The following is a 27,483-nucleotide window of genomic DNA, read 5'->3' as shown; positions in this document are numbered from 1 at the left end:
CCGTTTGGACCACATATGATTAAGGAACGTACATGTGGAGTTAGGAATAGAGAATGTATAGAAACTAACCTTTTGATTTTCTGTCCTTTGTTATTGTTGTAACAGTATTTTCTCCTGTCAAGATTCAGGACCCGATATTCCCAGCCTTCACCTCCCAAGCTAATGCATTCTTATGGATTTGTAGGCAAATGAATTACCATCCTCTATCTCATGCAGATCAACTTCGCTAGGGTGACTGGTGCTCATTGGCACAAGGGACATTAGCCCTGCACCACTCTGGGGAGAGGCAAGAACAGGGAAAATAAATACAGAGCAGCTGAAAATAAATCACTGCTTTAAGACAGTGTGCTGAATCTCTTTGGTGGACTCTACTGACCTTTGCAGATGTCCTACTGCACAAGTGCCAGACTGGCGAGGTTTTCTTCGACCGGCAGACACAAGCTACAGAAGTAACATCACAGGAGAGGGAGTGGTGAATTAGAATGCCGTGGGTCTGATTGCTTTTGGGGTGCATAAACAGTGGCCCTGGGAGGAGTTAGCAAGGCTCCACTCACTTCAATGAATGGGGGTGCAGCAGGCCGATGAGGACAAGGAGGCAGTGGGTGGAAACAACTTGTTGATTATCACAGAGGGGCAGGCTGTAGGAGGGTCTGCTCTCCTTGTTGTAACATGTACTTAGTACTACATTTGGTTTTGCTTTGAAAAAACCCATTATGGAGCTGAGCACACAGGGTGCTCCTTACCTCGACTTCGTAGAGGCCCAAGAGAAGGATGGAACAACAGTTGCACTTGTGGACTAAGAGGTAAGTGTGCAGTTAAGCTTCTGCATCAGGAGCATCACAACTCCCCCCCTTCCCAATCCCCTCCCTGCTTTAGCAGCTATAGATGTGGGGTTCTTGATGGGCCTTTTCTGTCTACAGCTCGGCAGACAAAGGCTCATGATGAACTTGGGAGGGTGAGTGAGTAAAAGGAAGGATGGATGGATAGAAAAATGGTGGATGGATAGATGCACGAGTGAAAGGATGGATGTAAGAATGGAAGAGTGAAAGGAGAGTGGATGGATGGGTGAAACTGTGAATGGATGGAAGAGTGAAAGGGTGGATCTATTGATGATGAGAGAAAGGATGGCTGGATGGAAGAATGAGTGGATGGATGAGAGGAAGTGTAAAAGGATGGATGAGTGGACGAGTGGGTGTAGTGAAAATATGGATGGATGAGCAAAAGGAAGGAAGAGTGAAAGGATGTATCTAAAGATGGATGAGTAAAACAATGGATTGATGAGTGAAAGCCATGTTAGGTGGATGTCTGGATGAAAAGATGGATGGATGAGTGAACAGTGAATGGATGGATGGATAGATGGGTGAATGAAAGGGAAAATGGAGGGATGTATGAGTGGATGGATGGATGGGACGAATGGTGGATGGGTGGGACCAAGGGTAGATGGATGGGTGTGAGGAGTGATGGCTGAGTGAAAGGGTGGATAGATGGATGAGCCAAAGGGAGGATGATGAATGGATGGAGTGAAAGGATGGATGGAGGAAACAAAAGGGTGGATGGTTGAGCGAAAGGAGAGATGGATTTAGGAAGCTGGCTCTTTACATGTTATATAAAATTGAGAATAGCGTGCAAAGAGTCCAGGGGTTCCCTTACCAGTGACCAGGGGCTCACTTTAGCAATCCCAAGAGAGTACTGTGGTCGAGCAGCCTTAGGCTTATCAGTGAGGAATGTTAGACATCTGCAAATACACACACAGTCAATAAATGAGACATACGACTCAATAGGGAGATCCACACCAATTTACAAAAATAGCCAGTATCTCACTATCTTTATATACATTTAGGCACTAGAATCAATACAATCAGGAAAGTACGTTTTGAAAAGTCGACACAGTGCAATTTTTGGAAGCTGGAATTTTATCCTATGGAGGAAAAATAAATATGGCAGACCAGTACAGTGATTTTTCCGGGCCATTCTACAGTACGTAAGGTAATTATTGGACAATGATCAGGACCAGACCAAGCGGTCAAACTGGGCGGCACTTGGGTGGCCAGGTGCAGAGGTATAGTACGGTGTCCGGTGCCCAATTTTAGTCAATGGGGGATCGATCTGGTTGAAAAAAGGCTACAGGTTTGGACAGGGAGTCCAGTCCAGGAGAATGAACAGGTGGGTTTAAGGCTTGAGATGTTTAGGGACATGGGGATTGTTAGGTCCTCTTCTCTACAGGCCAGGAGCCAGGGGTGCACAGATGTCCTGAGGCATTAGGTTTTCTCCAATGGGAGCACTCTCTGTTGAGCGGACCTGGGAGCAGAGGCTGCAGGTGGCGCCAGGAAGTCCACAGTGGGCAAGTCCAAGTTTGTCTCTGTCTCTGGAGGGCTGGGGGACCACATTGGCATTGATGCCACACTTCAACTTGGGCTAGGCAGCAATTGTGCAGTGGTTCTTTCCGCTGTCTGGTTTTTGTGGTCCGGAGTACTCTCAGGTTTCTTGGGGTGCCTGCAAGTTGCAGGGAAGCAGCTCCGCTGCTCCATGGGAGTTCCTGGGTCTTTATTGAAGGCAGGCAGTCCTCCTAGACTTCTGAGGCACAGCAGTCTGCAGGCCAGCCAACTTTGGCACAAATCAGCAGGAACAGCAGACAGGCAGGGCAGGAGTCAAGTCAGGTGCTTCTTCCTCAGTTTTTGCTTTTGAGTGTCCTATTTCTTCGTACGTCAGCAGGAATCTAATTTCCTGGTGCCAGGGGTGTAGGAAAGTACCCTATTTTTCTCATGGTTATCCCCACCTTAAGCCTGCTGGCAGTGGGTTTTTACTGTGTTAACTGGGATCCTGCTAAACAGGACCCTAGGGACTGTGTTCTCTCCCTCTCAATTTTGTTACTTAGGACCTAGCACGCCCCTCAATTAGCATACTGGTGTCCCATGTAAGTCTCTAGTATATGGTGCCTAGGTACCCGGGGCATTGGGGCACCAGGGGATCCCCATGGGCTGCAGCATATATTATGCCGCTCATTGGAGCCCATGTACAATGTGTCTGCAGGCCTGCCATTGCAACCTGTGTGAAAAGGTGCATGCATCCTTTCACTACAGGTCACTGTAAGTAACCCCTTTGGCAGGCCCTCCTACACCAGAGGGCAGGGTTCAAGTACTGTGTGTGTGAGGGAACCCCTGCATGAGCAGAGGTGCTCCTACTAACGCCAGCTCCAGTTTCCTGGACTTCGTAAGTGTGGGGATGCCATTTTACCCGTGTACTGGACACGGGTCACTACCTTTGTCCAGCGACATAATGGTAAATTCGAACCTGGGCATGCCTGAATCATACCCCAATTCTGTTGTCCGTATTGGTTGTATGATTCCATGCACTCTGGGAGCTCCATAGAAGGCCTGCAACATTACTCCTACCAGTCTTCTGGGGTTTTCCGGGCAGCCTGCACTGCTGCCACCCCACAGACAGGTTTCTGCCCTCCTGCTGCATAGCCTGCTCAAGCAGAGGAAGGCAGAACAAAGGATTTCCTATGGGAGACAGAGGCAACGCCCTCTCCCTTTGGAAATGGGTGTTACATGGCTTGGGAGGGGTAGCTTCCCCAAGCCACCGGTATGCTTTGAAGGGCACATTTGGTGCCCTCCTTCCATAAACCAGTTTGCACCAGTCCTGAGACCCCCGGTCCCCACTCTGGTGTGAAACTGGACAATGGGAAGGGAAATAACCCCTCCCCTGTCCATTACCACCCAGGGGTGGTACCCAGAGCTCCTCCAGTTGGCCACTTGATTCTGCCATCTTGAATCCAAGGTGGGCAGAGGCCCCTTGGAGCATCTGAGTGGCCAGGTCAGGCAGGTGACGTCACAGCCCCCTCCTGATAGGTGGTCACCCTGCTAGATGATCAGTTTCCCCCCGGGCTATTTAAGGTCTCTCTCCAGGGTGGTCCTTCAGATTCAACTTGCAAATTTCCAAAAGGACTCCTCTACATCATTTACTTCATCTTCTGGCCACCGGGACTGCATTTGGACTCTCCAGGAACTGACAATCTGCAACTCCAGCGACGACTCCGCTCTGCAACATTGTTTCTTCGGCTCCTTCCAGCAACTGCAACATTTCCCTGACTGTGCATCCTCTGAGGGTAATGAGTCTTCAGCCTGCCCAAGAAGCAAGAAGGAATTGCCCTTGTCACTCCCCTGCATCCTCAGGCACCAACTGCAACGACGTCCGGCTGCATGCATCTTCTCTCCTGCAAAACTGTGTGGATCCTGCAGCATAGGTGGTGATTTGGAGTGGTCCCCTCGGTCCAGTTGTCCAACTTGGGAGATGGTAAGCCCTTGCCTCTCCTTGCAGGACCGTACCCCTGGGCACAGCAACTCTTGCAGCTCCCAAGGCTTGTTTGTTCCTTCTCCAAGGGATCTTCAGGCTCCACGTAGCCCTGGCCTCCAGCACTCTGCCCTGCAAAGCACAGTCTCCTGCCTGCTGCTCCAGCGATGTGGGAACCCTTCTCCAGGTGTGCTGAGTGGACCTCACTGTGACTCCTGTGCCTGCAGCCTGTGAGTTGTCTCTGGGGGCTGCATCCTCGTCTTCCAAATCTACTCACTGCTGAGGGTCACCTGGGACTTCCCTCCTGGGTTGAGTCCCCCTGGATCTTGCTGGTTCCCGCAGCTCTACAACTCTTCATCTGTAACGTTTGCCTTTTCCAAGGCTTGCTGGTGGTTTTCCAATGCCACTGACCTACTGCAACTCTTTTTCCATTGTGGGACATCGTCTGCATCACTTCTGGAACTCTTCTCCTGCTCCAGTGCTGAACAGCTGACTCCTTGTCTTCACCGTCGACCTGGTCCTACATCTCCAGAAAGGTGGGTAGTGGCTCCTGCCCCAACTGGACACTCCAACTCAAACGGGACTTGGTCCCCTTCTTTTGCAGATCCTCTTCTGTCAGGATCCACCTCTGGTTTCTTCCAGTCTTGCTTGGGTCTTGCACAGTCCTTTTCCAAAGTTTACTTGTGGGTTTATAGAAAAAACAGGCACTTACCTCTTCTCTCCTGGTCGCTCGAGGGCACCCTGGTACTTACCTTTTGGGGTTCCTAGTTCCTCCAGCTCCCCTCTACAGATTCCACTTCCTGGGGTGGGGGATTGACTTTCGCATTCCACTTACTTAGTATATGGTTTGGTCTCCCCCTAGTGTCTTCATTATTTTCTATAATTTTACTGTTTGCTATTGCTTTCTATGCTAACCCCTGACCTCTAATGTGTATATAATAGTGTGTTTATTGCCTGCATAGTATTTTAGTAATTGTGTTACCATAATAAAGTACCTTTTTTAACACTGTGTGGTTCTTTCATGTGTGTGAGGGCTGTGTGACTGTAATGGTATTGCATAACCTTTGCATGTCTCCGAGATAAGTCTTGGGTGCTCATCCACAGCTACCTTTAGAGAGCCTGGCTTCTAGACACTGCCTATACCTCACTTATAGGGATACCTGGACCTGGTACAAGGTGATAACACCATAGGTGTTCACCACACACCAGGCCAGCTTCCTACAAGGGGCTCCCCTATATACTGAATTTAGGGGCATTTTGGGGAGTGTAGGGTAGTAGCCAATAGGCTCTTACCCCTGGGGTCACTACTCCCCCTGTGACCACTTCCTGTGGAAAGTGGGAATGACTCTGCCCACAGTTCTTAAATCTGCCAACACCAAGGTGGCATATTTCTAAATGTTGTGTCCACATCAAGCAGTGCACCTTAGGGGTGGGACGGACCTAGAGGGTGGACACACCTCTCTGAATACAAAATGTCCTGCCTGTCTAGATGCCAAATGGGCCCTGGGGGAGAGGGGGTCAGCATCTCTTCTTTGAGTGAAGTCAGATATGCATACCAAGGGCGGTGGGCTCCTTTGAAACACCCTGCTTTGGAATGCAGATTCACAGGTCATCATATTCGGTGGGGTGTGTAAAAACCTCTCAGAGAATAGGCTTTGTTTCTGACCACCTGAGAGCAAAGGCTCTCACCCTTGGGGTCCAGAAGCATGTCTGGTGGTGGCAGGCTGGATAAAACTAGCCAGTCTGCACACTGGTAGTTGGTAGGGGTTCAGGGGGCACCTCTAAGGTGCCCTATGGGTGCATTTATTAATAAATCCATTACTGGCATCAGTGAGGGTTTATTAATACAAGATGTTTGATACTAAACATCCCTGTTTTCAGTGAAGCCATCATACACCTGGGGAACTCGTAGTGACCAATGTCCAACACATGCACTTGAAATGGCTTCCCTGTTCACTCACTATGTCTAAGAATCGACAAAGACATAACGGGCAAATCTGCTCTTGCAGATATACCGTCACCAGTAATATAATGCACCCTGCCTTAGGGCTGTAAGGCCTGCTTTAAGGGTGACTTCCATATATTGCACATAGTGTTAGGGGACAGGGCACGCAGGCTGTGTGCATGCTGTGTTTTCACTTTTAGCTGCACCAAGACACACAGCCTGCAGTGGCAGTCTGCATGTACTAGGTGAGGGGTCCCCGAAGGTGGCACAATACATGTTGCAGCCCTTGGGGACACTCTTTGGTACCAGTGCCCTAGGTACCACGAGTACAATTTACTAGGGACTTACGGGGGAGGCAAAGGTATTGACAATTGAGGAACAGAGAGGAAAGAGATTTGGCCTTGGGGACCTGGCTAGCAAGAACCCAGTGCATTTTCGGTCAAAGTTGCATCAAATACCAGGCAAAACGTGGGGGTGACCATGTAAAAAAGGGTCACTTTCCTACAATGGATGATTGAAAGAATGGATAGGTGAAAGGAAGGATAATTGAGTGGGTGGATTGATTTGATGGAAGCTCTCCTTTGTGTGCTCTTGGACACAGATGCATGAAGGTGCATACGCCATCTATCAGAGCTACTGTTCCGAGCTGGTGAAATTCAAGCACTGTGAGCATGCCTGTGTGACTGTGTGTGTGAGTTAAAGTGAGAGAGATTTAGTGAAGGCGGGAGTGAGAATGAGTGATGATAAGGACTAGCATGTATGATAATGAATGTGAGTGAGTGAGGAAGAGGTTTGTCATAGTATAAGGAGCTCCTTCATATGGAACGTTTCCACTTTCATCGTATATGAAGGTAAACACGCACAACATATATACAGATCTGCGCTACAAGCATACTGGTGTTTGTGGCATAAGAGCATAAAATAAAGGAGTATGGCGCAGAATATCACAGAGAAATATCATTGGTAGCTCCTCTTTTCAATTTGAAGGTGAGTATTTTCTCCAGGAACACAGGACATCGATGGGGCGCACCTTTGCTCCTAGCCTAGCGTGCCTCTTTTTCATTCCTTCGAAATCAAGTATATCCTGCATCCCTCAAACCCCTTTTGGGATAAGATAAGATTATGGAAACGTTATATTGACGACACACTGTTGGTTTGAACGGCACAAAGAACGAGGTACTAGAATTTGAGAATTGGCTGAACGCACTGAACTCCTTTCTGCACTTCACCATCACCATAGGAGGCAATGAACTACCATTTCTCGATCTTCTTAGTAAGAAGAAGAATGGACACTTGCAGACTGAGGTGTTCCAAAAACCCACTGACCGGAGCAACCTGTTATGGTTTGAGAGCTTTCACGCCCAAGCTCTATGAGAGAACTTACCAGGTGGACAGTTCTTGCTTGGATGTAAGAGACTACAAGATACATGCAAACAAACACCATGAAACCAACATAAAAGAATTACCCCTTGCATCTGATACCAAAGGCAACAAAAGAGCCCTCAACAATAGTATAGAACAACTACTTGCAACCTTCAGAAGGAAGATACAGACAAGTTGATTTGTCTCACCTCCTTTAGCCCCCTGTCAAATGACCTTCAGAAAATCATTAAAAACAGAGAATCCTACAGACGGGCCTACCCCTAGCAAGCCGATGCACCCTTTCAACAGAGCAAAGACCATCAAGGATTTGGTGGTGCACACGTGTCCTGAAAGAACCGTAAAAAAGACCAAACAGAGGACACTGTGGGACCTACCACCACTGGTGGGACACTCTCCATGCGGAAAGTGCAGTGTATGCCGCCCTCACAAAGAAGACCAAAGACCTAGACCTCGGCCTAAAAAGCACCTGGAAACTGAAAAGTTTCATTAACTGGAATAGCAAGTTGTCTGTATCTTCCTTCTGAAGGTTGCAAGTAGTTGTTCTATACTATTGTTGAGGGCTCTTTTGTTGCCTTTGGTATCAGATGCAAGGGGTAATTCTTTTATGTTGGTTTCATGGTGTTTGTTTGCATGTATCTTGTAGTCTCTTACATCCAAGCAAGAACTGTCCACCTGGTAAGTTCTCTCATAGAGCTTGGGCGTGAAAGCTCTCAAACCATAACAGGTTGCTCCGGTCAGTGGGTTTTTGGAACACCTCAGTCTGCAAGTGTCCATTCCTCTTCTTACTAAGAAGATCGAGAAATGGTAGTTCATTGCCTCCTATGGTGATGGTGAAGTGCAGAAAGGAGTTCAGTGCGTATATATGATCAAATGTCCATGTAATCTGATGTACATTGGAATGATAACTAGACGGATAGAGACTGGGATTTATGAACATAGGAGTACTATCCGATGCAGACGAGATTCAACCAGATTTACTGACCACTTTATTGAGATAGGAACTGGTGCTGATGATGTGGAGTGGTTTGTGATTGAGAAGTTATCACAGACACATAGAGACATGATACAACAGCTGTTATCTTTTTAACAAAAATGGATATGGAGGCTTCATAGAGATCTACATGGTCTGACGCTGATACTGGGGGGCACCATGAACAGATGATCATGGATATATGACTGCCGCCTATTACGTGGAATACTTCATCCTGCCTCCTTTTCTTCCATCTGTTTTTCCATCCATGCTCCAATGAATATCACAGGGCGCTACGAACAGAAATGATTTTAAATATATGAGTGCCCTCTAACATGTTCTGTGCCCTGGCGTTCCATATGTGTTACCTTTTATGTTTCTGTCCGACACAACCTTGTCAAAAAGTTATTATAGTGTATATGCACTATAATAGGTTCTCCTGCACAGCCCCCTTTGACCCCCTGAAACTGTTGTGTGTGTCTCTTCTGATCCTTTTCCAAACGGTTATTTTAAGAATTGTTTATTTAGGGGACATGGCCTTTTTGTGCTTAGCAAAACCCCCCCTCCCCTGGGTTACGCGGGTCTCTGGGGCCATTTCAAGACATTAACAACCGTGAAGGCTTCCTGTGATCGGCCTACGTTACACATAAGGGACTACAGTTTTTGCGATAACCCTCCCTTGGCTCGGGCTCATCATTTATCTTTGACCTGTTTTTGGGGCTTTGCCCCATACACTTTCTCTCAAACCACAATTCGGTACCACACCCCGCACAGTGAGGGTCTGTGACGCACTTAGGCGCCATCGCCACGCTACGTTGGCAAAGACCACCAATAAACTGCGGGGGCTTTAAATACCGCCTGCCCTCACCAGCAGGCCGTGCCAGCAGCTGAAAGCGGTCTCTTCTAGATGCACATACACAGGGCCGGCTTTAGCGCTGGTAGAGCCCTGTGTGACAGATTTTTTTGGTGCCTCTCTCCCCGTGACCACCTCCTTGCATTCATTCACTACCACCCAGCAAATGTGGCCCTCACCTCTCCATAGCCCCTCTTTCACATACATTCATTTGTTTCAAAGCGCTAGTAAAGGCTGGATTTACTAATCTACTCAGCTATTCACATAACAAACAGATCTGTTCTTTGCAGCACGCACATTAACACTCTGCGCTACTTTATGGCGACTCAAAGCTGCTGCTGGACAAAATTCCCATCTCTCTCCCTAGCAGGAACATTAATCACAAGAGGTATCTTGACATGTTTTGTAAGTCATTGCTAAACACAGCGCCCCCCTGAGGTCAGAGCCCCCGCAATCCAGGTCAGCAACCGGTGCAGTCACACCGCTGCCATCGCCCTAAAGCCGGCCCTGCACATACATGGTGGGCCTTTTGACGACGTGAGTATCACTCCTATGGGGTGTGAATTGGCCACATTTGCTAAATGACCTGACGTGAATTTGATGATGGCCGTATGCTTGCATGGTTGTGTTGGTATGGACGCTTTAAGCCATGACCCTGATGGCTCTTTGTAGGAAAGTACCATCTTGCCTGGCATGTTACCCCCATTTTTCACTGTATATATGTTGTTTTAGTTGTATGTGTCACTGGGACCCTGGTAACCCAGGGCCCCAGTGCTCATAAGTGTGCCTGAATGTGTTACCTGTGTAGTGACTAACTGTCTCACTGAGGCTCTGCTAATCAGAACCTCAGTGGTTATGCTCTCTCATTTCTTTCTAAATTGTCACTAACAGGCTAGTGACCAATTTTACCAATTTACATTGGCTTACTGGAACACCCTTATAATTCTCTAGTATATGGTACTGAGGTACCCAGGGTATTGGGGTTCCAGGAGATCCCTATGGGCTGCAGCATTTCTTTTGCCACCCATAGGGAGCTCTGACAATTCTTACACAGGCCTGCCACTGCAGCCTGAGTGAAATAACGTCCACGTTATTTCACAGCCATTTTACACTGCACTTAAGTAACTTATAAGTCACCTATATGTCTAACCTTTACCTGGTAAAGGTTAGGTGCAAAGTTACTTAGTGTGAGGGCACCCTGGCACTAGCCAAGGTGCCCCCACATTGTTCAGAGCCAATTCACTGAACTTTGTGAGTGCGGGGACACCATTACACACGTGCACTACATATAGGTCACTACCTATATGTAGCTTCACCATGGTAACTCCGAATATGGCCATGTAACATGTCTATGATCATGGAATTGCCCCCTCTATGCCATCCTGGCATTGTTGGTACAATTCCATGATCCCAGTGGTCTGTAGCACAGACCCTGGTACTGCCAGACTGCCCTTCCTGGGGTTTCACTGCAGCTGCTGCTGCTGCCAACCCCTCAGACAGGCAGCTGCCCTCCTGGGGTCCAGCCAGGCCTGGCCCAGGATGGCAGAACAAAGAACTTCCTCTGAGAGAGGGTGTGACACCCTCTCCCTTTGGAAAATGGTGTGAAGGCAGGGGAGGAGTAGCCTCCCCCAGCCTCTGGAAATGCTTTGTTGGGCACAGATGTGCCCAATTCTGCATAAGCCAGTCTACACCGGTTCAGGGACCCCTTAGCCCCTGCTCTGGCGGGAAACTGGACAAAGGAAAGGGGAGTGACCACTCCCCTGACCTGCACCTCCCCTGGGAGGTGTCCAGAGCTCCTCCAGTGTGCTCCAGACCTCTGCCATCTTGGAAACAGAGGTGCTGCTGGCACACTGGACTGCTCTGAGTGGCCAGTGCCACCAGGTGACGTCAGAGACTCCTTGTGATAGGCTCCTTCAGGTGTTAGTAGCCTTTCCTCTCTCCTAGGTAGCCAAACCCTCTTTTCTGGCTATTTAGGGTCTCTGTCTCTGGGGAAACTTTAGATAACGAATGCATGAGCTCAGCCGAGTTCCTCTGCATCTCCCTCTTCACCTTCTGATAAGGAATCGACCGCTGACCGCGCTGGAAGCCTGCAAACCTGCAACATAGTAGCAAAGACGACTACTGCAACTCTGTAACGCTGATCCTGCCGCCTTCTCGACTGTTTTCCTGCTTGTGCATGCTGTGGGGGTAGTCTGCCTCCTCTCTGCACCAGAAGCTCCGAAGAAATCTCCCGTGGGTCGACGGAATCTTCCCCCTGCAACCGCAGGCACCAAAAAGCTGCATTACCGGTCCCTTGGGTCTCCTCTCAGCACGACGAGCGAGGTCCCTCGAATCCAGCGATGCTGTCCAAGTGACCCCCACAGTCCAGTGACTCTTCAGCCCAAGTTTGGTGGAGGTAAGTCCTTGCCTCACCTCGCTGGGCTGCATTGCTGGGAACCGCGACTTTGCAGCTGCTCCGGCCCCTGTGCACTTCCGGCGGAAATCCTTCGTGCACAGCCAAGCCTGGGTCCACGGCACTCTAACCTGCATTGCACGACTTTCTAAGTTGGTCTCCAGCGACGTGGGACTCCTTTGTGCAACTTCGGCGAGCACCGTTTCACGCATCCTCGTAGTGCCTGTTTCTGGCACTTCTCCGGGTGCTACCTGCTTCAGTGAGGGCTCTTTGTCTTGCTCGACGTCCCCTCTCTCTGCAGGTCCAATTTGCGACCTCCTGGTCCCTCCTGGGCCCCAGCAGCGTCCAAAAATGCCAAACGCACGATTTGCGTGTAGCAAGGCTTGTTGGCGTCCTTCTGGCGGGAAAACACTTCTGCACGACTCTCCAAGGCGAGAGGGATCCGTCCACCAAAGGGGAAGTCTCTAGCCCTTTTCGTTCCTGCAGAAACCTTAGCTTCTTCTGTCCAGTCGAAGCTTCTTTGCACCCGCAGCTGGCATTTCCTGGGCATCTGCCCATCTCCGACTTGCTTGTGACTTTTGGACTTGGTCCCCTTGTTCCACAGGTACCCTAGATTGGAAATCCACAGTTGTTGCATTGCTGGTTTGTGTCTTTCCTGCATTATTCCTCTAACACGACTCTTTTGTCCTTAGGGGAACTTTAGTGCACTTTGCACTCACTTTTCAGGGTCTTGGGGAGGGTTATTTTGCTAACTCTCACTATTTTCTAATAGTCCCAGCGACCCTCTACAAGGTCACATAGGTTTGGGGTCCATTCGTGGTTCGCATTCCACTTCTGGAGTATATGGTTTGTGTTGCCCCTATCCCTATGTTTCCCCATTGCATCCTATTGTAACTATACATTGTTTGCACTGTTTTCTAAGACTATACTGCATATTTTTGCTATTGTGTATATATATCTTGTGTATATTTCCTATCCTCTCACTGAGGGTACACTCTAAGATACTTTGGCATATTGTCATAAAAATAAAGTACCTTTATTTTTAGTATAACTGTGTATTGTGTTTTCTTATGATATTGTGCATATGACACTAAGTGGTACTGTAGTAGCTTCACACGTCTCCTAGTTCAGCCTGAGCTGCTCTGCTAAGCTACCATTATCTATCAGCCTAAGCTGCTAGACACCCTATACACTAATAAGGGATAACTGGGCCTGGTGCAAGGTGCAAGTACCCCTTGGTACTCACTACAAGCCAGTCCAGCCTCCTACATTGGTTGTGCAGTGGTGGGATAAGTGCTTGAGACTACTTACCACTCTTGTCATTGTACTTTTCATAAGAGAAAAATATACAAAACAAGGTCAGTGTATATACACATAGCCAAAAAGTTTTGCATTTCCTCTTTTCACTCTTTTCTAAGTGCTGAAAAGTACTCCTAAACTTTCAAAAAGTTCTTAAAAGTTTAAAAAGTTGTTTTCTGTCTTTCCAAAAAGTTCTGAAAACTTTTTTCTCTTTTTCTATCACTTTAACTCTCTCTAAAAAATGTCTGGTACAGGCCAAAATGTTGAACTGTCCAAAATTGCATATGATCACCTTAGCTGGAAAGGAGCAAGGAGTCTCTGCATAGAGAGAGGTTTGAGTGTAGGGAAGAATCCTTCCTTAGAACTGTTAATTAATATGCTTAGAGTACAGGATAAGGCCATAAGTGCCCAATCTGGTGAAAAAGTAGCTAATGGTTCTCAATCTGATCCAGGGACTCCCCCAGGAAAAGGTTCAGGAAAGAAACTTCTCAGCCTGCCCATTACTAGACAGTCTAGCATAGTTGGTACAGAAATTGAATCACACCATACTGATGGTGTGCTCTCACATTATGCTGGTAGCCAAGCTGTTAGGGTGCCCTCTGTAAGGGACAGGTCTCCTTCTGTTCATTCCCATCATACCTCTGTATCTAGAAATGTCCCTCCCACCCACCCTGATGACAGATTGTTAGAAAGGGAACTCAATAGATTGAGAGTGGAACAAACCAGACTGAAGCTCAAGAAGCAACAGCTGGATTTGGATAGACAGTCTTTAGAATTAGAGAAGGAAAGACAGAAGTTGGGTTTAGATACCCATGGTGGCAGCAGCAGTATTCCCCATAGTCATCCTGCAAAAGAGCATGATTCCAGGAATCTGCACAAGATAGTTCCCCCTTATAAGGAGGGGGACGACATTAACAAGTGGTTTGCTGCACTTGAGAGGGCCTGTGCTGTACAGGATGTCCCTCAAAAGCAGTGGGCTGCTATCCTATGGCTATCATTTAGTGGAAAAGGTAGGGATAGGCTCCTTACAGTGAAAGAAAATGATGCCAATAATTTCCAAGTTCTTAAGAATGCACTCCTGGATGGTTATGGCTTAACCACTGAACAGTACAGGATAAAGTTCAGAGAGACCAAAAAGGAGTCTTCACAAGACTGGGTTGATTTCATTGACCATTCAGTGAAGGCCTTGGAGGGGTGGTTACATGGCAGTAAAGTTACTGATTATGACAGCCTGTATAACTTAATCCTGAGAGAGCATATTCTTAATAATTGTGTGTCTGATTTGTTGCACCAGTACTTGGTGGACTCTGATCTGACCTCTCCCCAAGAATTGGGAAAGAAGGCAGACAAATGGGTCAGAACAAGAGTGAACAGAAAAGTTCATACAGGGGGTGACAAAGATGGCAACAAAAAGAAGGATGGTAAGTCTTCTGACAAGGGTGGGGACATATCTAAAAATGAGTCTTCATCAGGCCCACAAAAACACTCTGGTGGGGGTGGTGGGCCCAAATCCTCCTTTAATCAGAACAAGGAAAAGAAACCATGGTGCTATTTATGTAAAATAAAAAGCCATTGGACAACAGATCCCAGTTGTCCAAAGAAAGGCACCACAGCTCCTACCACTACAACCCCTACTGCTACACCTAGTGTCCCTACTAATAGCAGTGGTGGTGGGAGCAAACCTACTAATAGCCAATCCAAGGGAGTAGCTGGGCTCACTTTTGGTAATTTAGTTGGGGTTGGTCTAATTAGGGAGACCACAGAGGCTACTTTAGTCTCTGAAGGGGCTATTGACTTAGCCACTTTGGTTGCTTGCCCCCATAACTTGGAGAAGTACAAGCAACTAACCCTAATAAATGGTGTTGAGGTCCAGGCCTACAGGGACACAGGTGCCAGTGTCACAATGGTGATTGAGAAACTGGTGCACCCTGAACAACACATACTTGGACACCAGTACCAAGTAACCGATGCTCACAACATAACACAAAGCCACCCCATGGCTGTTGTAAATCTCAACTGGGGGGGGGTAACTGGTCCAAAGAAAGTTGTGGTAGCTTCAGATTTACCTGTAGACTGTCTATTAGGGAATGATTTGGAGACATCAGCTTGGTCAGATGTGGAGTTGGAGGCCCATGCAGCAATGCTGGGCATCCCAGGGCATATTTTTGCTTTGACAAGGGATCAGGCCAAAAAGCAAAAAGGACAGGGAAGCTTGGATCCTGGAACAATGGACCAAGTGCTCCCTAAAGCTAGGGCTAGTAGAAGCAAACCACTTCCTACTATCCCTCCCTCTACAGTGGATTCTACTTCTGAGGAAGAAGAATTCCCTCCCTGTGCAGAACCTACACCAGAGGAGCTGGAAGCAGACACTGCTGAGCTTTTGGGTGAAGGGGGGCCTGCCAGAGAGGAGCTGAGTGTGGCACAGCAAACCTGTCCCACATTAGAGGGTCTCAGACAGCAAGCTGTCAAACAGGCTAATGGGGATGTCAGTGACTCTCACAGAGTTTACTGGGAGGACAACCTCTTGTACACTGAGCATAGGGATCCTAAACCTGGAGCTGCCAGGAGATTAGTGATTCCTCAGGAGTACAGAAAGTTCCTCCTAACACTGGCACATGACATTCCCTTAGCTGGGCACCTGGGTCAAATGAAAACTTGGGACAGATTGGTACCATTGTTTCATTGGCCTAGGATGTCTGAGGACACAAAGGAATTTTGTAAGTCCTGTGAAACCTGTCAAGCCAGTGGCAAGACAGGTGGCACTCCAAAGGCACCCCTTATCCCACTGCCTGTGGTTGGGGTTCCCTTTGAAAGGGTAGGGGTTGACATAGTTGGCCCCCTTGACCCTCCTACTGCTTCAGGCAATAGGTTTATCTTGGTGGTAGTGGACCATGCCACAAGATATCCTGAAGCTATTCCTTTAAGGACCACTACAGCTCCTGCAGTGGCAAAGGCCCTCCTGGGAATATTTTCCAGAGTGGGCTTCCCAAAGGAAGTGGTATCAGACAGGGGAAGCAATTTCATGTCTGCATACTTAAAGGCCATGTGGAAGGAGTGTGGTGTAACGTACAAGTTCACAACACCCTATCATCCACAAACAAATGGACTGGTGGAGAGATTTAATAAAACTCTCAAAGGCATGATTATGGGTCTCCCTGAAAAACTCCGCAGGAGATGGGATATCCTTCTACCATGCCTCCTTTTTGCCTACAGGGAGGTACCCCAGAAAGGAGTGGGCTTCAGCCCCTTTGAACTTCTTTTTGGACACCCTGTTAGGGGTCCACTCACACTTGTAAAGGAGGGTTGGGAACAACCTTTAAAAGCTCCTAAGCAGGATATTGTGGATTATGTACTTGGCCTCAGATCAAGGATGGCTGAGTACATGAAAAAGGCCAGTAAAAACCTTCAGGCCAGCCAAGAGTTCCAGAAGCGATGGCATGATCAGAAGGCTGTTTTGGTTCAGTACCAACCAGGGCAGAAAGTGTGGGTCTTGGAGCCTGTGGCCCCAAGAGCACTCCAAGATAAATGGAGTGGACCCCACACAATTGTTGAAAAGAAGGGTGAAGTCACCTACTTGGTTGACTTAGGCACTGTAAGGAGTCCCCTTAGGGTGCTCCATGTCAACCGCCTGAAACCCTACTATGACAGGGCTGATCTCACCCTGCTCATGGCAACAGATGAGGGACAGGAAGAAGACAGTGATCCTCTACCTGATCTCTTCTCTTCCACAGATCAAGATGCTCTTGTGGAAGGTGTAGTTTTGGCTGATTGTCTTACTGCTGAGCAGAAAGACAATTGCATAAATCTCCTAGGACAATTTTCAGAACTCTTCTCTATTGTGCCAGGCACCACTTCTTGGTGTGAGCACACTATAGATACTGGAGACAGTTTACCTGTCAAAAGTAAGATCTATAGGCAGCCTGACCATGTCAGGGACTGCATAAAGCAAGAAGTTCAGAAAATGTTGGAACTAGGAGTGGTTGAGCACTCTGACAGTCCATGGGCTTCTCCTGTGGTACTGGTACCAAAACCCAATTCTAAAGATGGAAAGAAAGAAATGCGGTTTTGTGTAGACTATAGAGGTCTCAACTTGGTAACCAAAACTGATGCTCACCCTATACCCAGGGCAGATGAGCTCATAGATACACTGGCATCTGCCAAGTATCTAAGCACTTTTGATTTGACTGCAGGGTATTGGCAGATCAAATTGTCAGAAGATGCTAAACCTAAGACTGCATTTTCTACCATTGGAGGACATTACCAGTTTACTGTAATGCCTTTTGGTTTGAAAAATGCACCTGCCACTTTTCAGAGGTTGGTGAACACAGTCCTGCAAGGGCTGGAAGCTTTCAGTGCAGCATATTTGGACGATATAGCTGTCTTTAGCTCCAGCTGGGATGATCACCTGGTCCACCTATGGAAAGTTTTGGAGGCCCTGCAAAAGGCAGGCCTCACTATCAAGGCTTCAAAGTGCCAGATAGGGCAGGGTAAGGTGGTTTATCTGGGACACCTTGTTGGTGGGGAACAGATTGCACCACTTCAGGGGAAAATCCAAACAATTATTGATTGGGTTCCCCCTACCACTCAGACTCAGGTGAGAGCCTTCCTAGGCCTCACTGGGTATTACAGGAGGTTCATTAAGAACTATGGCTCCATTGCAGCCCCTCTTAATGACCTCACTTCCAAGAAAATGCCTAAAAAGGTATTATGGACAGCAAGCTGTCAGAAAGCTTTTGAGGAGCTGAAGCAGGCCATGTGCTCTGCACCTGTCCTGAAAAGCCCTTGTTACTCAAAAAAATTCTATGTCCAAACTGATGCATCTGAATTAGGAGTAGGGGCAGTCCTATCACAACTTAATTCTGAGGGCCAGGATCAACCTGTTGCTTTTATTAGTAGAAGGTTGACCCCTAGAGAAAAGCGTTGGTCTGCCATTGAGAGGGAGGCCTTTGCTGTGGTCTGGGCTCTGAAGAAGTTGAGGCCATACCTGTTTGGCACTCACTTCATTGTTCAGACTGACCACAAACCTCTACTTTGGCTAAAACAAATGAAAGGTGAAAATCCTAAATTGTTGAGGTGGTCCATATCCCTACAGGGAATGGACTATACAGTGGAACATAGACCTGGGAGTAGCCACTCCAATGCAGATGGACTCTCCAGATATTTCCACTTAGACAATGAAGACTCATCAGGTAATGGCTAGTCTTATTGTCCTTCGTTTGGGGGGGGGTTGTGTAGGAAAGTACCATCTTGCCTGGCATGTTACCCCCATTTTTCACTGTATATATGTTGTTTTAGTTGTATGTGTCACTGGGACCCTGGTAACCCAGGGCCCCAGTGCTCATAAGTGTGCCTGAATGTGTTACCTGTGTAGTGACTAACTGTCTCACTGAGGCTCTGCTAATCAGAACCTCAGTGGTTATTGTAGGAGGCTGGACTGGCTTGTAGTGAGTACCAAGGGGTACTTGCACCTTGCACCAGGCCCAGTTATCCCTTATTAGTGTATAGGGTGTCTAGCAGCTTAGGCTGATAGATAATGGTAGCTTAGCAAAGCAGCTCAGGCTGAACTAGGAGACGTGTGAAGCTACTACAGTACCACCTAGTGTCATATGCACAATATCATAAGAAAACACAATACACAGTTATACTAAAAATAAAGGTACTTTATTTTTATGACAATATGCCAAAGTATCTTAGAGTGTACCCTCAGTGAGAGGATAGGAAATATACACAAGATATATATACACAATAGCAAAAATATGCAGTATAGTCTTAGAAAACAGTGCAAACAAAGTATAGTTACAATAGGATGCAATGGGGAAACATAGGGATAGGGGCAACACAAACCATATACTCCAAAAGTGGAATGTGAACCACGAATGGACCCCAAACCTATGTGACCTTGTAGAGGGTCGCTGGGACTATCAGAAAATAGTGAGAGTTAGAAAAATAACCCTCCCCAAGACCCTGAAAAGTGAGTGCAAAGTGCACCAAAGTTCCCCTAAGGACAAAATAGTCGTGTTAGAGGGAAAATGCAAGGAAAACACAAATCAGCAATGCAACAACGATGGATTCCTGACTGAGGGTACCTGTGGAACAAGGGGACCAAGTCCAAAAGTCACAAGCAGCTCGGAGATGGGCAGATGCCCAAGAAATGCCAGCGGTTGGTGCAAAGAAGCTCTTACTAGGCTGAAGAACTGTGAATACTGCAGGAACGACAAGGGCTAGAGACTTCCCCTTTGGAGGATGGATCCCCCATGCCTTGGAGAATCGTGCAGAAGTGTTTTCCCGCCGGATGGACGCCAACAAGCCTTGCTACACGCAAATCGTGCGTTTGGCGTTTTTGGACGCTGCTGGGGCCCAGGAGGGACCAGGAGGTCGCAAATTGGACCTGCAGAGAGAGGGGACGTCGAGCAAGACAAAGAGCCCTCACTGAAGCAGGTAGCCCCCGGAGAAGTGCCAGAAACAGGCACTACGAGGATGCGTGAAACGGTGCTCGCCGAAGTTGCACAAAGGAGTCCCACGTCGCCGGAGACCAACTTAGAAAGTCGTGCAATGCAGGTTAGAGTGCCGTGGACCCAGGCTTGGCTGTGCACGAAGGATTTCCGCCGGAAGTGCACAGGGGCCGGAGAAGCTTGCAAAGTCGCGGTTCCCAGCAATGCAGCCCAGCGAGGTGAGGCAAGGACTTACCTCCACCAAACTTGGGCTGAAGAGTCACTGGACTGTGGGGGTCACTTGGACGGTGTCGCTGGATTCGAGGGACCTCGCTCGTCGTGCTGAGAGGAGACCCAAGGGACCGGAAATGCAGCTTTTTGGTGCCTGCGGTTGCAGGGGGAAGATTCCGTCGACCCACGGGAGATTTCTTCGGAGCTTCTGGTGCAGAGAGGAGGCAGACTACCCCCACAGCATGCACAAGCAGGAAAACAGTCGAGAAGGCGGCAGGATCAGCGTTACAGAGTTGCAGTAGTCGTCTTTGCTACTATGTTGCAGGTTTGCAGGCTTCCAGCGCGGTCAGCGGTCGATTCCTTATCAGAAGGTGAAGAGGGAGATGCAGAGGAACTCGGCTGAGCTCATGCATTCGTTATCTAAAGTTTCCCCAGAGACAGAGACCCTAAATAGCCAGAAAAGAGGGTTTGGCTACCTAGGAGAGAGGATAGGCTACTAACACCTGAAGGAGCCTATCAGCAGGAGTCTCTGACGTCACCTGGTGGCACTGGCCACTCAGAGCAGTCCAGTGTGCCAGCAGCACCTCTGTTTCCAAGATGGCAGAGGTCTGGAGCACACTGGAGGAGCTCTGGACACCTCCCAGGGGAGGTGCAGGTCAGGGGAGTGGTCACTCCCCTTTCCTTTGTCCAGTTTCGCGCCAGAGCAGGGGCTAAGGGGTCCCTGAACCGGTGTAGACTGGCTTATGCAGAATTGGGCACATCTGTGCCCAACAAAGCATTTCCAGAGGCTGGGGGAGGCTCCTCCTCCCCTGCCTTCACACCATTTTCCAAAGGGAGAGGGTGTCACACCCTCTCTCAGAGGAAGTTCTTTGTTCTGCCATCCTGGGCCAGGCCTGGCTGGACCCCAGGAGGGCAGCTGCCTGTCTGAGGGGTTGGCAGCAGCAGCAGCTGCAGTGAAACCCCAGGAAGGGCAGTTTGGCAGTACCAGGGTCTGTGCTACAGACCACTGGGATCATGGGATTGTGCCAACTATGCCAGGATGGTATAGAGGGGGCAATTCCATGATCATAGACATGTTACATGGCCATATTCGGAGTTACCATGGTGAAGCTACATATAGGTAGTGACCTATATGTAGTGCACGCGTGTAATGGTGTCCCCGCACTCACAAAGTTCAGGGAATTGGCTCTGAACAATGTGGGGGCACCTTGGCTAGTGCCAGGGTGCCCTCACACTAAGTAACTTTGCACCTAACCTTTACCAGGTAAAGGTTAGACATATAGGTGACTTATAAGTTACTTAAGTGCAGTGTAAAATGGCTGTGAAATACCGTGGACGTTATTTCACTCAGGCTGCAGTGGCAGGCCTGTGTAAGAATTGTCAGAGCTCCCTATGGGTGGCAAAAGAAATGCTGCAGCCCATAGGGGTCTCCTGGAACCCCAATACCCTGGGTACCTCAGTACCATATACTAGGGAATTATAAGGGTGTTCCAGTAAGCCAATGTAAATTGGTAAAAATGGTCACTAGCCTGTTAGTGACAATTTAAAAGTAATGAGAGAGCATAACCACTGAGGTTCTGGTTAGCAGAGCCTCAGTGAGACAGTTAGACACCACACAGGGAACATATACATGCACACCTATGAGCACTGGGGCCCTGTGTGACAGGGTCCCAGTGACACATACATATAGGCCACAAACCTATGAGCACTGGGGTCCTGACTAGCAGGATCCCAGTGACACATAACAACCATACTGAAATCATGGTGTTTTCACTATGAGCACTGAGGCCTGGCTATCAGGATCCCAGTGAGACAGTGAAAACAGTGACAAACACCCTGACATACACTCACAAACAGGCCAAAAGTGGGGGTAACAAGGCTAGAAAGAGGCTACCTTCTCACACAACCCCCCCCCAAACGAAGGACAATAAGGCTAACCTTGGCCAGTTTTTCTCTTATGAAAAGTACAATGACAAGAGTGGTAAGTAGTCTCAAGCACTTATCCCACCGCTGCACAACCAATGTAGGAGGCTGGACTGGCTTGTAGTGAGTACCAAGGGGTACTTGCACCTTGCACCAGGCCCAGTTATCCCTTATTAGTGTATAGGGTGTCTAGCAGCTTAGGCTGATAGATAATGGTAGCTTAGCAAAGCAGCTCAGGCTGAACTAGGAGACGTGTGAAGCTACTACAGTACCACCTAGTGTCATATGCACAATATCATAAGAAAACACAATACACAGTTATACTAAAAATAAAGGTACTTTATTTTTATGACAATATGCCAAAGTATCTTAGAGTGTACCCTCAGTGAGAGGATAGGAAATATACACAAGATATATATACACAATAGCAAAAATATGCAGTATAGTCTTAGAAAACAGTGCAAACAAAGTATAGTTACAATAGGATGCAATGGGGAAACATAGGGATAGGGGCAACACAAACCATATACTCCAAAAGTGGAATGTGAACCACGAATGGACCCCAAACCTATGTGACCTTGTAGAGGGTCGCTGGGACTATCAGAAAATAGTGAGAGTTAGAAAAATAACCCTCCCCAAGACCCTGAAAAGTGAGTGCAAAGTGCACCAAAGTTCCCCTAAGGACAAAATAGTCGTGTTAGAGGGAAAATGCAAGGAAAACACAAATCAGCAATGCAACAACGATGGATTCCTGACTGAGGGTACCTGTGGAACAAGGGGACCAAGTCCAAAAGTCACAAGCAGCTCGGAGATGGGCAGATGCCCAAGAAATGCCAGCGGTTGGTGCAAAGAAGCTCTTACTAGGCTGAAGAACTGTGAATACTGCAGGAACGACAAGGGCTAGAGACTTCCCCTTTGGAGGATGGATCCCCCATGCCTTGGAGAATCGTGCAGAAGTGTTTTCCCGCCGGATGGACGCCAACAAGCCTTGCTACACGCAAATCGTGCGTTTGGCGTTTTTGGACGCTGCTGGGGCCCAGGAGGGACCAGGAGGTCGCAAATTGGACCTGCAGAGAGAGGGGACGTCGAGCAAGACAAAGAGCCCTCACTGAAGCAGGTAGCCCCCGGAGAAGTGCCAGAAACAGGCACTACGAGGATGCGTGAAACGGTGCTCGCCGAAGTTGCACAAAGGAGTCCCACGTCGCCGGAGACCAACTTAGAAAGTCGTGCAATGCAGGTTAGAGTGCCGTGGACCCAGGCTTGGCTGTGCACGAAGGATTTCCGCCGGAAGTGCACAGGGGCCGGAGAAGCTTGCAAAGTCGCGGTTCCCAGCAATGCAGCCCAGCGAGGTGAGGCAAGGACTTACCTCCACCAAACTTGGGCTGAAGAGTCACTGGACTGTGGGGGTCACTTGGACGGTGTCGCTGGATTCGAGGGACCTCGCTCGTCGTGCTGAGAGGAGACCCAAGGGACCGGAAATGCAGCTTTTTGGTGCCTGCGGTTGCAGGGGGAAGATTCCGTCGACCCACGGGAGATTTCTTCGGAGCTTCTGGTGCAGAGAGGAGGCAGACTACCCCCACAGCATGCACAAGCAGGAAAACAGTCGAGAAGGCGGCAGGATCAGCGTTACAGAGTTGCAGTAGTCGTCTTTGCTACTATGTTGCAGGTTTGCAGGCTTCCAGCGCGGTCAGCGGTCGATTCCTTATCAGAAGGTGAAGAGGGAGATGCAGAGGAACTCGGCTGAGCTCATGCATTCGTTATCTAAAGTTTCCCCAGAGACAGAGACCCTAAATAGCCAGAAAAGAGGGTTTGGCTACCTAGGAGAGAGGATAGGCTACTAACACCTGAAGGAGCCTATCAGCAGGAGTCTCTGACGTCACCTGGTGGCACTGGCCACTCAGAGCAGTCCAGTGTGCCAGCAGCACCTCTGTTTCCAAGATGGCAGAGGTCTGGAGCACACTGGAGGAGCTCTGGACACCTCCCAGGGGAGGTGCAGGTCAGGGGAGTGGTCACTCCCCTTTCCTTTGTCCAGTTTCGCGCCAGAGCAGGGGCTAAGGGGTCCCTGAACCGGTGTAGACTGGCTTATGCAGAATTGGGCACATCTGTGCCCAACAAAGCATTTCCAGAGGCTGGGGGAGGCTCCTCCTCCCCTGCCTTCACACCATTTTCCAAAGGGAGAGGGTGTCACACCCTCTCTCAGAGGAAGTTCTTTGTTCTGCCATCCTGGGCCAGGCCTGGCTGGACCCCAGGAGGGCAGCTGCCTGTCTGAGGGGTTGGCAGCAGCAGCAGCTGCAGTGAAACCCCAGGAAGGGCAGTTTGGCAGTACCAGGGTCTGTGCTACAGACCACTGGGATCATGGGATTGTGCCAACTATGCCAGGATGGTATAGAGGGGGCAATTCCATGATCATAGACATGTTACATGGCCATATTCGGAGTTACCATGGTGAAGCTACATATAGGTAGTGACCTATATGTAGTGCACGCGTGTAATGGTGTCCCCGCACTCACAAAGTTCAGGGAATTGGCTCTGAACAATGTGGGGGCACCTTGGCTAGTGCCAGGGTGCCCTCACACTAAGTAACTTTGCACCTAACCTTTACCAGGTAAAGGTTAGACATATAGGTGACTTATAAGTTACTTAAGTGCAGTGTAAAATGGCTGTGAAATACCGTGGACGTTATTTCACTCAGGCTGCAGTGGCAGGCCTGTGTAAGAATTGTCAGAGCTCCCTATGGGTGGCAAAAGAAATGCTGCAGCCCATAGGGGTCTCCTGGAACCCCAATACCCTGGGTACCTCAGTACCATATACTAGGGAATTATAAGGGTGTTCCAGTAAGCCAATGTAAATTGGTAAAAATGGTCACTAGCCTGTTAGTGACAATTTAAAAGTAATGAGAGAGCATAACCACTGAGGTTCTGGTTAGCAGAGCCTCAGTGAGACAGTTAGACACCACACAGGGAACATATACATGCACACCTATGAGCACTGGGGCCCTGTGTGACAGGGTCCCAGTGACACATACATATAGGCCACAAACCTATGAGCACTGGGGTCCTGACTAGCAGGATCCCAGTGACACATAACAACCATACTGAAATCATGGTGTTTTCACTATGAGCACTGAGGCCTGGCTATCAGGATCCCAGTGAGACAGTGAAAACAGTGACAAACACCCTGACATACACTCACAAACAGGCCAAAAGTGGGGGTAACAAGGCTAGAAAGAGGCTACCTTCTCACAGTTATGCTCTCTCATTTCTTTCTAAATTGTCACTAACAGGCTAGTGACCAATTTTACCAATTTACATTGGCTTACTGGAACACCCTTATAATTCCCTAGTATATGGTACTGAGGTACCCAGGGTATTGGGGTTCCAGGAGATCCCTATGGGCTGCAGCATTTCTTTTGCCACCCATAGGGAGCTCTGACAATTCTTACACAGGCCTGCCACTGCAGCCTGAGTGAAATAACGTCCACGTTATTTCACAGCCATTTTACACTGCACTTAAGTAACTTATAAGTCACCTATATGTCTAACCTTTACCTGGTAAAGGTTAGGTGCAAAGTTACTTAGTGTGAGGGCACCCTGGCACTAGCCAAGGTGCCCCCACATTGTTCAGAGCCAATTCACTGAACTTTGTGAGTGCGGGGACACCATTACACGCGTGCACTACATATAGGTCACTACCTATATGTAGCTTCACCATGGTAACTCCGAATATGGCCATGTAACATGTCTATGATCATGGAATTGCCCCCTCTATGCCATCCTGGCATTGTTGGTACAATTCCATGATCCCAGTGGTCTGTAGCACAGACCCTGGTACTGCCAGACTGCCCTTCCTGGGGTTTCACTGCAGCTGCTGCTGCTGCCAACCCCTCAGACAGGCAGCTGCCCTCCTGGGGTCCAGCCAGGCCTGGCCCAGGATGGCAGAACAAAGAACTTCCTCTGAGAGAGGGTGTGACACCCTCTCCCTTTGGAAAATGGTGTGAAGGCAGGGGAGGAGTAGCCTCCCCCAGCCTCTGGAAATGCTTTGTTGGGCACAGATGTGCCCAATTCTGCATAAGCCAGTCTACACCGGTTCAGGGACCCCTTAGCCCCTGCTCTGGCGCGAAACTGGACAAAGGAAAGGGGAGTGACCACTCCCCTGACCTGCACCTCCCCTGGGAGGTGTCCAGAGCTCCTCCAGTGTGCTCCAGACCTCTGCCATCTTGGAAACAGAGGTGCTGCTGGCACACTGGACTGCTCTGAGTGGCCAGTGCCACCAGGTGACGTCAGAGACTCCTTGTGATAGGCTCCTTCAGGTGTTAGTAGCCTTTCCTCTCTCCTAGGTAGCCAAACCCTCATTCTGGCTATTTAGGGTCTCTGTCTCTGGGGAAACGTTAGATAACGAATGCATGAGCTCAGCCGAGTTCCTCTGCATCTCCCTCTTCACCTTCTGATAAGGAATCGACCGCTGACCGCGCTGGAAGCCTGCAAACCTGCAACATAGTAGCAAAGATGACTACTGCAACTCTGTAACGCTGATCCTGCCGCCTTCTCGACTGTTTTCCTGCTTGTGCATGCTGTGGGGGTAGTCTGCCTCCTCTCTGCACCAGAAGCTCCGAAGAAATCTCCCGTGGGTCGACGGAATCTTCCCCCTGCAACCGCAGGCACCAAAAAGCTGCATTACCGGTCCCTTGGGTCTCCTCTCAGCACGACGAGCGAGGTCCCTCGAATCCAGCGACGCTGTCCAAGTGACCCCCACAGTCCAGTGACTCTTCAGCCCAAGTTTGGTGGAGGTAAGTCCTTGCCTCACCTCGCTGGGCTGCATTGCTGGGAACCGCGACTTTGCAGCTGCTCCGGCCCCTGTGCACTTCCGGCGGAAATCCTTCGTGCACAGCCAAGCCTGGGTCCACGGCACTCTAACCTGCATTGCACGACTTTCTAAGTTGGTCTCCGGCGACGTGGGACTCCTTTGTGCAACTTCGGCGAGCACCGTTTCACGCATCCTCGTAGTGCCTGTTTCTGGCACTTCTCCGGGTGCTACCTGCTTCAGTGAGGGCTCTTTGTCTTGCTCGACGTCCCCTCTCTCTGCAGGTCCAATTTGCGACCTCCTGGTCCCTCCTGGGCCCCAGCAGCGTCCAAAAACGCCAAACGCACGATTTGCGTGTAGCAAGGCTTGTTGGCGTCCTTCCGGCGGGAAAACACTTCTGCACGACTCTCCAAGGCGAGAGGGATCCGTCCACCAAAGGGGAAGTCTCTAGCCCTTTTCGTTCCTGCAGAAACCTTAGCTTCTTCTGTCCAGTCGAAGCTTCTTTGCACCCGCAGCTGGCATTTCCTGGGCATCTGCCCATCTCCGACTTGCTTGTGACTTTTGGACTTGGTCCCCTTGTTCCACAGGTACCCTAGATTGGAAATCCACAGTTGTTGCATTGCTGGTTTGTGTCTTTCCTGCATTATTCCTCTAGCACGACTCTTTTGTCCTTAGGGGAACTTTAGTGCACTTTGCACTCACTTTTCAGGGTCTTGGGGAGGGTTATTTTGCTAACTCTCACTATTTTCTAATAGTCCCAGCGACCCTCTACAAGGTCACATAGGTTTGGGGTCCATTCGTGGTTCGCATTCCACTTCTGGAGTATATGGTTTGTGTTGCCCCTATCCCTATGTTTCCCCATTGCATCCTATTGTAACTATACATTGTTTGCACTGTTTTCTAAGACTATACTGCATATTTTTGCTATTGTGTATATATATCTTGTGTATATTTCCTATCCTC

General features: G+C 48.9%; 1 long non-coding RNA gene across 1 annotated transcript in view; it reads left to right on the top strand.

The window, feature by feature from the left end:
• The window catches only part of LOC138258901 (uncharacterized), a 55,523-nt gene that overhangs the window by 17,714 nt on the left and 10,326 nt on the right, over window positions 1-27,483 (top strand). The gene's annotated exons all lie outside the window — the stretch shown is intronic.

The sequence above is a fragment of the Pleurodeles waltl genome, chromosome 9, assembly GCF_031143425.1.
Source record: "Pleurodeles waltl isolate 20211129_DDA chromosome 9, aPleWal1.hap1.20221129, whole genome shotgun sequence".
NCBI classification, from domain to species: domain Eukaryota; kingdom Metazoa; phylum Chordata; class Amphibia; order Caudata; family Salamandridae; genus Pleurodeles; species Pleurodeles waltl.
Note: the sequence above shows the minus strand (reverse complement) of the source record. Positions and strands in the feature narration are given on the sequence as shown.